This window comes from Mesocricetus auratus, unplaced genomic scaffold (genome assembly GCF_017639785.1).
Source record: "Mesocricetus auratus isolate SY011 unplaced genomic scaffold, BCM_Maur_2.0 contig_5361_pilon_obj, whole genome shotgun sequence".
NCBI classification, from domain to species: Eukaryota; Metazoa; Chordata; class Mammalia; order Rodentia; family Cricetidae; genus Mesocricetus; species Mesocricetus auratus.
The window spans coordinates 47,058-58,136 of record NW_024431709.1 but is presented as its reverse complement, the minus strand read 5'-3'; the positions used below and the strand labels follow the sequence as shown (position 1 = coordinate 58,136).

Genomic DNA, 11,079 nt, shown 5'->3' with positions numbered 1-11,079 from the left:
ATCTTTAAATTTAACTCTTCTGGATAGATATCAATTGCCAAAACAAAATCAAGAGGAGATAAACAATCTAAACAGACCTATAACCCTTAATGAAATAGAAGCAGTCATCAAAAGTCTACCAAACAAAAAAGGCCCAGGCTCAGATGGCTTTAGTGCAGAATTCTACCAGAAATTCAAAGAAGAGTTAACTCCAACACTCCTCAAAGTATTCCACATAATAGAAGAAGGAGGCTCACAGCCAAACTCTTTTTACAAGACTACAATTACCTTGATACCCAAGCCACACAAAGACACAACTAAGAAAGAAAACTATAGACCAATTTCCCTCAGAACATCGATACAAAAATACTCAATAAAATACTAGCAAACCGGATTCAAGAACACATCAGAAAAATCATCCACCATGATCAAGTAGGCTTCATCCCAAGAATGCAGGGATGGTTCAACATTAGAAAATCCATCAATGTAATCCACCATATAAACAAACTGCTGAAAGAAAAACCACATGATCATCTCACTAGATGCTGAAAAAGCCTTTGACAAAATCCAGCACCCCTTCATGATAAAGGTCCTAGAGAGATCAGGGATAACAGAAACATACCTGAATATAATAAAAGCAATATACAGTAAACCAACAGCTAATATCAAACTAAATGGAGAGAAACTCAATGCAATTCCTCTAAAATCAGGAACAAGACAAGGCTGTCCACTCTCTCCATATCTCTTCAATATTGTACTTGAAGTCCTAGCTACAGCAATAAGACAACAAAAGGAGATGAAGGGGATACAAATAGGAAAAGAAGAAGTCAAACTTTCACTATTTGCAGATGATATTATAGTTTATATAAGTGACCTGAAAAACTCCACAAGGGAACTCCTAGAGCTGATAAACACCTTCAGCAAAGTGGCAGGATACAAAGTAAACTCACAAAAATAGTGGCCCTATTATATACAGATGATGAAGTGACTGAGAAAGAAATCAGAGAAACCTCACTCTTTACAATAGCCATAAACAGCATCAAATATCTGGGGATAATGTTAACCAAGGAAGTGAAAGACCTGTATATCAAGAACTTTGAGTCTTTAAAGAAAGAAATCAAAGAAGATACCAGAAAATGGAAAGATCTCCCATGCTCTTGGATTGGTAGGATCAACATAATAAAAATGGCAATCTTGTCAAAAGCAGTCTACAGATTCAATGCAATCCCTATCAAAATTCCAGCACAATTCTTCACAGACCTGGAAAGAACATTAATCAACTTTATATGGAAAAACAAAAGGCCCAGGATAGCCAAAACAACACCTATACAATAAAGGAACTTCAGGAGGCATCACCATACCTGACTTCAAGGTCTATTATAGAGCTATAGTCCTGAAAACAGCTTGGTATTGGCACAAAAATAGGCAGGTAGACCAATGGAGCTGAACTGAAAACCCTGATTTTAACCCACACACCTATGAACATCTTGAATTTTGACAAAGTAGCTAAAACTATACAATGGAAAAAAGAAAGCATCTTCAACAAATGGTGCTGGCATAACTGGGTACTGGTTTGCAGAAGACTGCAGATCGATCCGGGTTTACCACCTTGTACAAAACTTGAGTCCAAATGGATCAACATAAATCCAGCCAAACACTGAAACTTTTAGAAGAGAAAGTGGGAGAAACTCTTCAACGAGTTGGTGCAGGAGACCACTTCCTAAACATAACACCAGTGGCACAGACACTGAGATCGACAATCAACAAATGGGACCTCATGAAACTAAAAAGCTTCTGTAAGGCAAAGGACATAGTCTTCAAGACAGAACAGCAGTCCACAGAATGGGAAAAGATATTCACTGACCCCACATCTGACAGAGAGCTAATCTCCAAAATTTACAAATAACTCAAGAAGCAAGTCTCCAAAACACCAAAGGATCCTATTAAAAGGTGGGGTAAAGAACTAAACAGAGAATTCTCAATAGAGGAGGCTAAAATGGCCCAGAGACACTGAAGAAAGTGCTCAACATCCTTAGCCCTCAGAGAAATGCAAATCAAAACAACTTTGAAGTACCATCTTACTCCTGTCAGAATGGCTAAAATCAAAAACACCGAAGACAATTTATGCTGGAGAGGATGTGGAGAGTGGGAAACACTTGCCCACTGCTGGTGGGAGTAGCAACTCGTACAGCCACTTTGGAAAGCAGTATGGAGATTCTTCAGGAAAATGGGAATTAATCTACCACAAGACTCAGCAATTCCACTCTTAGGCATATATCCAAAGGAGGCAAATTCATACAACAAGGGCATCTGCTCCACTATGTTCATAGCAGCATTATTTGTAATAGCCAGAACCTGGAAGCAACCTAGATGCCCCTCAACTGAACAGTGGATAGAGAAAATGTGGTACATTTACACAATGGAGTATTACTCAGCAGAAAAAAACAATGGAATCTTGAAATTCCCAGGTAAATGGATAGCACTTTAAGAAACCATCCTGAGTGAGGTAACCCAGTCACAAAATAGACAAACCTGGTATGTACTCACTCATATATGGATTTTAGACATGGTTCAGGAGAGTGCCAGTCTGCACTTCCACTGACAGACAGTCTGGGAAACTGGAAAGAACCTAAAAGATATGCATGGTACCCAAGAGAAGAGAAATGAGGCAAGATCCTCTGAACAGATGGGGAACTCGGCGAGGGGTGGGGGGGGGGGACCTGGGAAAAGGGAGGGGAGAAGTGGAAGAGAGAGTAAGACCTGGAGGAACAGGAAGGTCGACTGGGGGGGTTAGGATAGGAGGAAGTTGGAATCATAGGTTAGAAGACAGATCAGGCACCATTGTGACCTCTAGTGATCTAAATGGATGACACCAATTGGCAAGCTAAGCAGTAGTGTAGAGACCACCTTGAATGCCCATTCCTGATAGTGAACTTGATGTCTATAAGCATCCTGGAGCCTTCATCCAGTGACTGATGGAAGCAGAGGCAAACACCCACAGTTAAATACTGAACAGAACCCAAGGAACCCAGCGACAGAGAGAGAGGATCGAAGAGCAAATTGGCAAAGACTGGGCTGTCAAAACCATCAGAGACAGATGATCGGAACAGGGGAGAACTTTTGGACCCCAGCCCGACAGCTGGGAGGCCCGCATGGGACCGATCCAGACCCCCTGAATGTGAGAGTCAATGAGGAGGCCTGGGTTACCTATGGGGTCCTTAGCAGTGTATCAGTGTTTATCCCTCGAATACTAACAGACATCGTGTGTCCATAACACAAAGAGGGTTGCTCTCTCTGTCTGGACTCTTAGGGAAGTGCCTGGACCCTACTCTGAGTGAACTGATAGACTCTAGATATCCCCTATGTGGAAGGAATTGGCAATAGGGTGGGAGGATGGGGGGATTGTGGGAGAGTGCTGGAGGAGGTGAGGGAGAGGGAACTGGGATTGACATGTAAAACAAGCTTTTTAAAATTAAAATAAAAATAAATAAATAAAAATCATCTGAAATGTTAGATTTAATAATCTTTTATTTAGCATTCACAAACTGTTATATGAAATTTAAGTTACATATAATACGGTCTTTTTACAGTAGTTTAAACAGACTTGGCATCTATATTTGTACTACCAATAAGTTAAAAAAACACTTAACAAACTACTTCATGTTTTTCCTTTGTACAAAATGAGGTCATGCTATCTTAAATTTGAAATGTTTTGCAAGTGCAAATACTAGATTCTCTCCAGGTTTAAGACAAATACACAGGGAGTCGTTAGGCAGTTTCTCAGTACAGTTAGAAGTCCGGACCTCAGATCATAGGGTGGTAGCTGCTTCAGGAATCCCTGAAAGAGACATCACAGAGTTCCTCCCCTGAATCTCCAAAATACTAGGATTAAAGGTGAACAAAATTGTTCCACCTTATGATATTTTGTTTATGGTCTTACAAATAAAACTTTTCTGAAAATCAGAGTGTAAATCTAGACACTAGATAGACATAGAGGTCAGGCAGGGGTTGCATACAACTTTAAAACAGGCATTTGTTTTGTTTTGTTTTGTTTTTATGGTTTTACGAGACAGGGGTTTTCTGTATTGTTTTGGAGGCTGTCGGACCAGCCTGGCCTCGACCTCACAGAGATCTGCCTGCCTCTACCTCCCGAGTGCTGGGATTAAAGGCGTGTGCCACCACTGCCCAGCTAAACCAGGCATTTGAAATGAGGAAATGCTCAAGGACACCATGCACTACAAGAGATTGAATTATTCTCAGAGAAACTGAGCTCACACCTTTAGTCCCAGCACTGAGGTTGTGGAGACAAAAGTGGTGTGTCTTGGCAGAGGGAGGTATATAAGGCAGGAAGAGAGCCAGCTCACCCCATTCAGTCTGAGGATTGCTAGACACCGGTTCTCCTCCTTTGTGCCTGAGAATTCAGGAGAGGTAAGATGTCACACTTGGGATTGGGTCTTTGATTCTCTGATCTTTCAGCATTGACTCTGATTTCTGACTCTGGGTTTAGTAAGACTAATTATTATTCTGGCTACAAAACCTGTTGTTTTAATTTTTGTTTTGTTAAACCCTAGTAATATAACTGTGGACATTTTACATGATGAGGGTCAATGTCTGCAGCTTACTTACACTGGTTTGTACTCAGAAATGATGTCCTAGGATTGCAGGAGTCTAGCATCTGTGGGTGAGAACAGCTTGTTTGTTCCTCCTCAGTCTTTCTTGGAAAATTATATCTTAAGCATATTTCTCTTTGGCAAATATAAGGCTTCCAACAAATTTGATGTATAGTGAATTATTTATGATAGTCTTTTGTGGTTTTTTTGGTCCTAATTATTCATTTCCATTTGTACTCCTGTTATTTGACTGGGGAGTGATTCGAAGTGGCATTCAATTTACACTCACTGAAGATCCTTTCTTGGTATCTTCAGTATTATGACTCTGCATGACAATGGAGAATCACTTGTAGAAGCCAGTATCTTTATCTACTGAATATAGTACTGTGTTAGAAATCTAGGTATTTTCTAATGACCTCTTTCTCAAGTGCAGGGCTCACTGATCACCCAGACCTGCTCACCTGTGAAACCAAACAAGGAGCCCTGGAAAACAGAGACAGAGGAGACAGTAGCTAAAGATCTGATGAGACAAATTCGCTTTGCCACAGTCTGTTTCACTATAAATAATCCTAGAGACATCCATGGACAATAATCTCAGAATTACCCTAGTATAGCAACTAGAATTTCCACATAAGAATGGATAGTAGGAGGCAAATCAATTTTATATGAATATGCATGTGATTCATGTGTAGTGGATTTGGTTTTCCTCCAAGATCCATCCTTGCCTAACACCCAGACACAGGGTGGGTTTCTAGTGTCAGACATGATTTCCCTGTTGTCGAAGAGGTCTTAAGTCCAATTAGAAGCTGTTGGTTACCACCAATTTGTTTGTGCCACTACTGCACACTTCATGTTATCATGCAGGGTAGATCATTGTTATGGTTCATAGTTTTCATACCTGGGTAGGATGTTGGTTCCCTCCCTTAAAAGCTTGTATGTTGACTCTTGATACCAGGATAGCTAGCCCCCAGGGAGGAGGCTATATATTCTGTTCCACATCAAGTCTACTGTGTGTGACTGAAGGACATGGCTTCATCAACTGTAGTGTTTCACATGCTACTACGGAGAGGCAAAGTGGACAACCACAGTAGACTCTAGTGTTTTGGAAATCTCAAGGACAGCAGTGACCAACAATATCAAAGCAGGCTACTGTGAGTGCTTTGTTTTAAATCTGTGTTTCTTTTGAGGGGCATCATTGACCTGAGATGGAAAATTTTCATTTATGCTCTAATTGTATATCTTTTCAGAGACTTAGATATATTATAGGCATTTTGATAGACCATAATATTAAGAATCCTTATGAAATTTTCAGACATCCATACTGTTAATTTTCTCTCTCTCTCCTGTGTTTATCTGTTCCTTCTCCATTAATACCTCTCCCTCTCTCCCTCTCTATCAATTTATCTCTCTCTCTCTCATACAAACTCACACACACACACACAATCTTTATTGCACCCCCTTCTTACATCATTGTTTCCTGTTTTTTTTCTACTGTCCAATATTCCCCCACTCCCCACATGAGTCTCCTTTTACTTGTCTGGTTATTCCAGTTACTCCTGGTTGTGTACTCCTATTTGAATATTTGGAGTGAGGAACTTTGTCTTTCTTTCTGGGTCTGACTGGAGTCACTCAATTTTATCTCTTTAGAGTCACCAATTTAGCTGCACACATCATGATTTTAATTTTTCTTACAACTGAATGGAATCACATGGAGACACATAATCCAATCCCAGTTTCCCACCCACACTTATGCATGGATACACAATCTGCCTGTGTGTTTTATGCAAGCACACCTCAAATATGCCCTGATACAACCACCTACTTTTCTCCTCCACTATGTTCCTCTCTACTGATTTTGCTTGAGACTCACTGGAATAACCCAGGACTTTTGTGAGACTGAGGGTTTGGAAGTGTGTTGGAGAGCTTGGGCTCAGTTGAGGACTACACCTAAAGACAACGTATCTCCATCAAAATTGCATCCATAGAGAGAATGGTAGACTTTAAGGTGAGGCTCTCTGAGTCTTTCCCTTTCCTAGACTGATTGATTGATTTTGGTGTAGTGTGATATCAACACAAGTAAGAACAGCTGTGGTTGGTTATTGATTACAATTGCTGTATGGAGTCTAGAGAATGGCATGTCTTAGGCCTCCCTTCTCTTTCCCATCATATTTCCTTTCTTCTTCCTATACCTCAGTGTTCACAGAACCTTAGATTGAAGGTATAACTGATGTTTTAGGACAGGAAAAATATACCCATAAAGATATTTTGTTTGTATTCAAACAAGTGAAATTCTGCATAAATAATACATTAGTTGCAACTTTTTTATTTTTGACAGTATTGCAAGTGTAGATATATTTTGTTTATAATCTAAACAATAAGCTTGCCTCACAGTCACATGGCAGAACCAAGTCACTTGTTAGGCACAATCTTAGTTAAGATCAAAGTCACTAGTTAGTCTCACATCTATGCCACAAAATAATCATAGAGTCAATGCAGAGGTGGATCTGCCTTTAATCCCAGCACTCATGAGACAGAGGCAGATGGATCTCTGTTAGATCAAGGCCTCCCTGGCCTATGCAAGAATGACTCAGGGCAAAAGACAAATGGAGCTCCCATCATTGATCCCTGCAATTAGGATCACAAGCCTTTAATCCCAGGAGTAGGGAGGCTAGAACAGGATTGATGATTTGTTGGAGAGAGGGATCTAAGGCAGGAGGAGACAGGATCAGTGCAATGTGAGGTTTGGTGGAGATAATTGCAGTCTGAGAATTCCTAGAGGCAGTATTGTCCATTTTGACTGAGATAAAGGAAAGAGATAGGGGTTGGCCTCTTTGTTTTTCTAATCTTCAGACAAGCTTTATTTGTTAGATTACAACAGAAGATCGCTACACATACCTTACTTATTTTCTGCATCTGCTATTGGCATTCACCTAGGTGTAGGTGGGGACAGTGCATGTTGGGGGGGTGGTCTAAGCACCTTAGTTAGCATCAGACACAGAAGACAAACATGTTTTAGAGTTACTAATATGATAAGACCACCATCTACTGGTGAAAGCAGAACAATGCAGGATGATCTCAGAGGTTGGTTATTAGCATGGGAGGCATGGTTTATCTGTGGCTTTGGAGGCTATCTTGGAACCATATATTGTAGACCAGGGTGGTCTCAAACTCACAGAATTCTGCATGCCTCTGCCTCCTGAGTGCTGGTTTTAAAGGCATGCACTACAACTGCCTGGCAATTTTGTCTTTCTTTTTTTCTGTTTTCTGTTTTGGTTTTTTGAGGTAGGGTTTCTCTGTATATATTTGGGGCCTATCCTGGGACTCACTCTGAAAAACAGACTTGCTTTAAACTCACAATAATAATCCTGCACGTCCCTACCCCATGGTGGCATTAAATGCAAGAATCTTCTTTTTAGAATCCACATTCCAGAAATGTCTCTCTGCAAGTCATAATTGCCATATTTCTTTTTGGCTTATTAGCATTCTGTTAGAGATGGGATACCGGCATCATATTTAGTTCGCTTTTGTTGTTGTAAATTGAAGCCTGAGATTTTCATAGTTAAATTGAGGTGAGTTAACCTGATTCTATCTGTGTGGGACAGATACTGGGACACAGAGTACTCTTATATTCAGTTCTGCTCTAATCAGGCAGCAAGCATGTTGATAGGGTGTGTGGAAGCAAGCTCAGGCATCCTGAAATTAACTATGTGGAAGATAATGTGAGACAGCAGGACATAGTGGTTGGTGCACTTTGGAAGGACCACTTTCCTGTAAAGATATGTTGGGTGGGGTTTAGATTTACATGGTTGAAGAGAAAGACTGCAGAGTGGAAGAAGCTATAGAATTCTCAGTAATTGGATTTTGGGATACCATGTGGGTGAGGAGTGTGAAGTTCCACTATGAAGATAAAGAGTTAAGTGTCACAGACAAAGATCAGATATAACAACCAGGCCTGCAATGTTGGGAATTTCTGGTGCAGATAGTATGCTGAGGAAAAGGACAGATAATCACTGGCACTCATAAACCACAGACAATCACAAGATCCAGGTCAGGAGTCAGTGGGAAAGTCACCAGTCAATAGCACAGTGACAGGTAAAATCCTCCTGGGATATAAGAGGTAAGGGTCCAGGGATGCAAATAGTTTCTCTGCTCTTTATAAAGGATCTGGCTCTGAATTTCTGCTGTGGATGCCTTACCATTACAAACAAATATGATTTTATATGTACTGGACTATTCTTCCTCTTTTATTGATACTCATTGCAAAATATTCTCATAGAATCATATAGCAGAATATTTGAATTTATGTCTTGACATTTGCAAACAGTTCTCTTTGATACAATAGAAAGGACAAAGGTTTTCAAGTCATCCATGCAGACATCCATGTTAAATCACTGCCCTATTCAAACAGTGGCACATAAAATGTATGGACTTGCAATTCCCAACCAGGAAATGAAATGACATCCAAAATTAGCATTTTTTTGAGTTCCATGTGCATAGTTTAAACACTAACAATTAAAATTGAAATTTTTACCCAGCATTAATTTGTCAACTGAGAAATACGCACTGTCAAGTAAATATAGCATCCTAAATAGTATTTTGACAGATTTGTGGAAAACAACTTTTATCCCAACATTGGTGAGGCAAAGACAGCTGGATGTCAGTGAGATACAGGCTATCCCTTCACTATATTGATTTCTACTTCAACCTGGGCTTCGTGGTGAGAACATTTCTCTGCAAAAAAAAAGAAAAAAAGAAATTTGTATTTTTGTGCTGAGTCCTTAAAGTTGCACTCTTGAGCCTGCTTCATGGTACCAGGCCACAGTATTTTCCCAGTTAGAAAAGGAGTTTTAAACAAGGTGGTGTTGACACAGGTCTGTAATCCAATTTTTCAGTATTATCCTGGTATCTGATTCCAGGTTTATTAACACAAATTAGAATTCTGGAGAACACGAAGTCTGATTCCAAGACCTCCCTGACCATATATTGTAGACCAGGGTGGTCTCAAACTCACAGAGTTCTGCATGCCTCTGCCTCCTGAGTGCTGGTATTAAAGGCATGCACTACAACTGTCTGGCAGTTTTGTCTGTTTTTTTGTTTTGTTTTGTTTTGTGTTTTTGGTTTTTTGAGAAAGGGTTTCTCTGTATATATGGAGCTTATCATGGATCTCTGCTCTGAAAAACAGACTTGCTTTAAACTCACAATAATCATTCTGCGTGTCCCTCCCCTGTGGTGGCATTAAATGCATGAGTCTCCTTTTTAGAATACAAGTTCCAGAATTGTCTCTCCCCAAGTCATAAGAACAAGAGGTCTGATCCCGAGACCACCATGGCCAACAAAATGGATATGTCTTTGGATGACATCATTAATCTGAACCAGAGCCAGCAAGGCAGTCGCAGCAAAGGTCAGGGCTGGAGCAGGGCTGGCTAACACAGCAGCCAAGGTGGTACCATGCAGGCACCTGTGTGGGGGAATCGACTCAGCAGGTCTCTGAGAAATTGGCCTAAAATGAGTGGTCGCTCTTCAGGAGGAGGCAGGAACTGGCTTTCTCCCTACAGCAGGCCTAAACAACTTTCCAACAAGTGGCAGCATGACCTATTCAACAGCCACTTCTGTGGTGGAGCCAGCATGGAGATGGGCGGAAAGCTGTTGGTGTCAAACCTTGACGGCAGGGTGTCAGATGCTGATAATCAGGAACTCTTCTCAGATTTTGGAACTCTGAAGACAGCAGCTGTGCAATACAGTCGCTCCGGACGAAGTTTAGGGACAGCACATGTGCACTTTCAACAGAAGGCAGATGCCCTGAAGGCTATGAAACAGTACAATGGTGTCCCTTTAGATGGCCGCCCCAAAACATTCAGCTTGTCACATCACAGACTGACTCACAAAGAAAACCTGCACAGAGAATGAACAGAGGTGGCATGAGAAGAAACCATGGCTCAGGGTGTTTTGGTGGTGGTCTCATCCAGAGAGGGACCAATGGAGGCAGCATTGGAAGAGGGAGAGGTACGAGCAGGAACTCAAAGCAGCATCTTTCTGCCGAGCAGTTGGATGCACAACTGGATGAGTACAATTCACAGATAGACACCAGTTAAACAGCCGGGCAAATCCACAGAAGTGACAGGACCCAGAATCTTCGTCTGTAATCCTTACAGGGAGGGTTGGAAACTGGACTGTGCAGACAATGGTGGATTTCTTTTTCGTTTGTCTTTCTCTCTTTTTTTCCTGTTTTAAAATGGGATCTAAAAACTTATGTAAAGGCTTTTTTTTCTCTTTTTTTAAAATTCTGAAACAGACCTGTTTTGTACCGAGTTATTTTGGCGATCAGTTTTACTGGTTACTGTTGTGGAGAAGGAGGCATGTTCACCTTTGCCATAATAAACTAGAATTGTGTGTAGGAAAGAAAATAAAAATATTATTCTGGCTAAAAAACCTATTGTGTTTTAGTTTGTTGTGAGCTGACACCTAGTGGTGAGACTGTGTAATTCCCATA

At 40.7% G+C, this 11,079-nt stretch overlaps 1 pseudogene; it reads left to right on the top strand.

Annotated features, from left to right (window-relative positions):
- Positions 1-9,914: 9,914 nt before the first annotated feature.
- LOC121138252 lies at positions 9,915-10,681 on the top strand (annotated as a pseudogene).
- Positions 10,682-11,079: the final 398 nt, after the last annotated feature.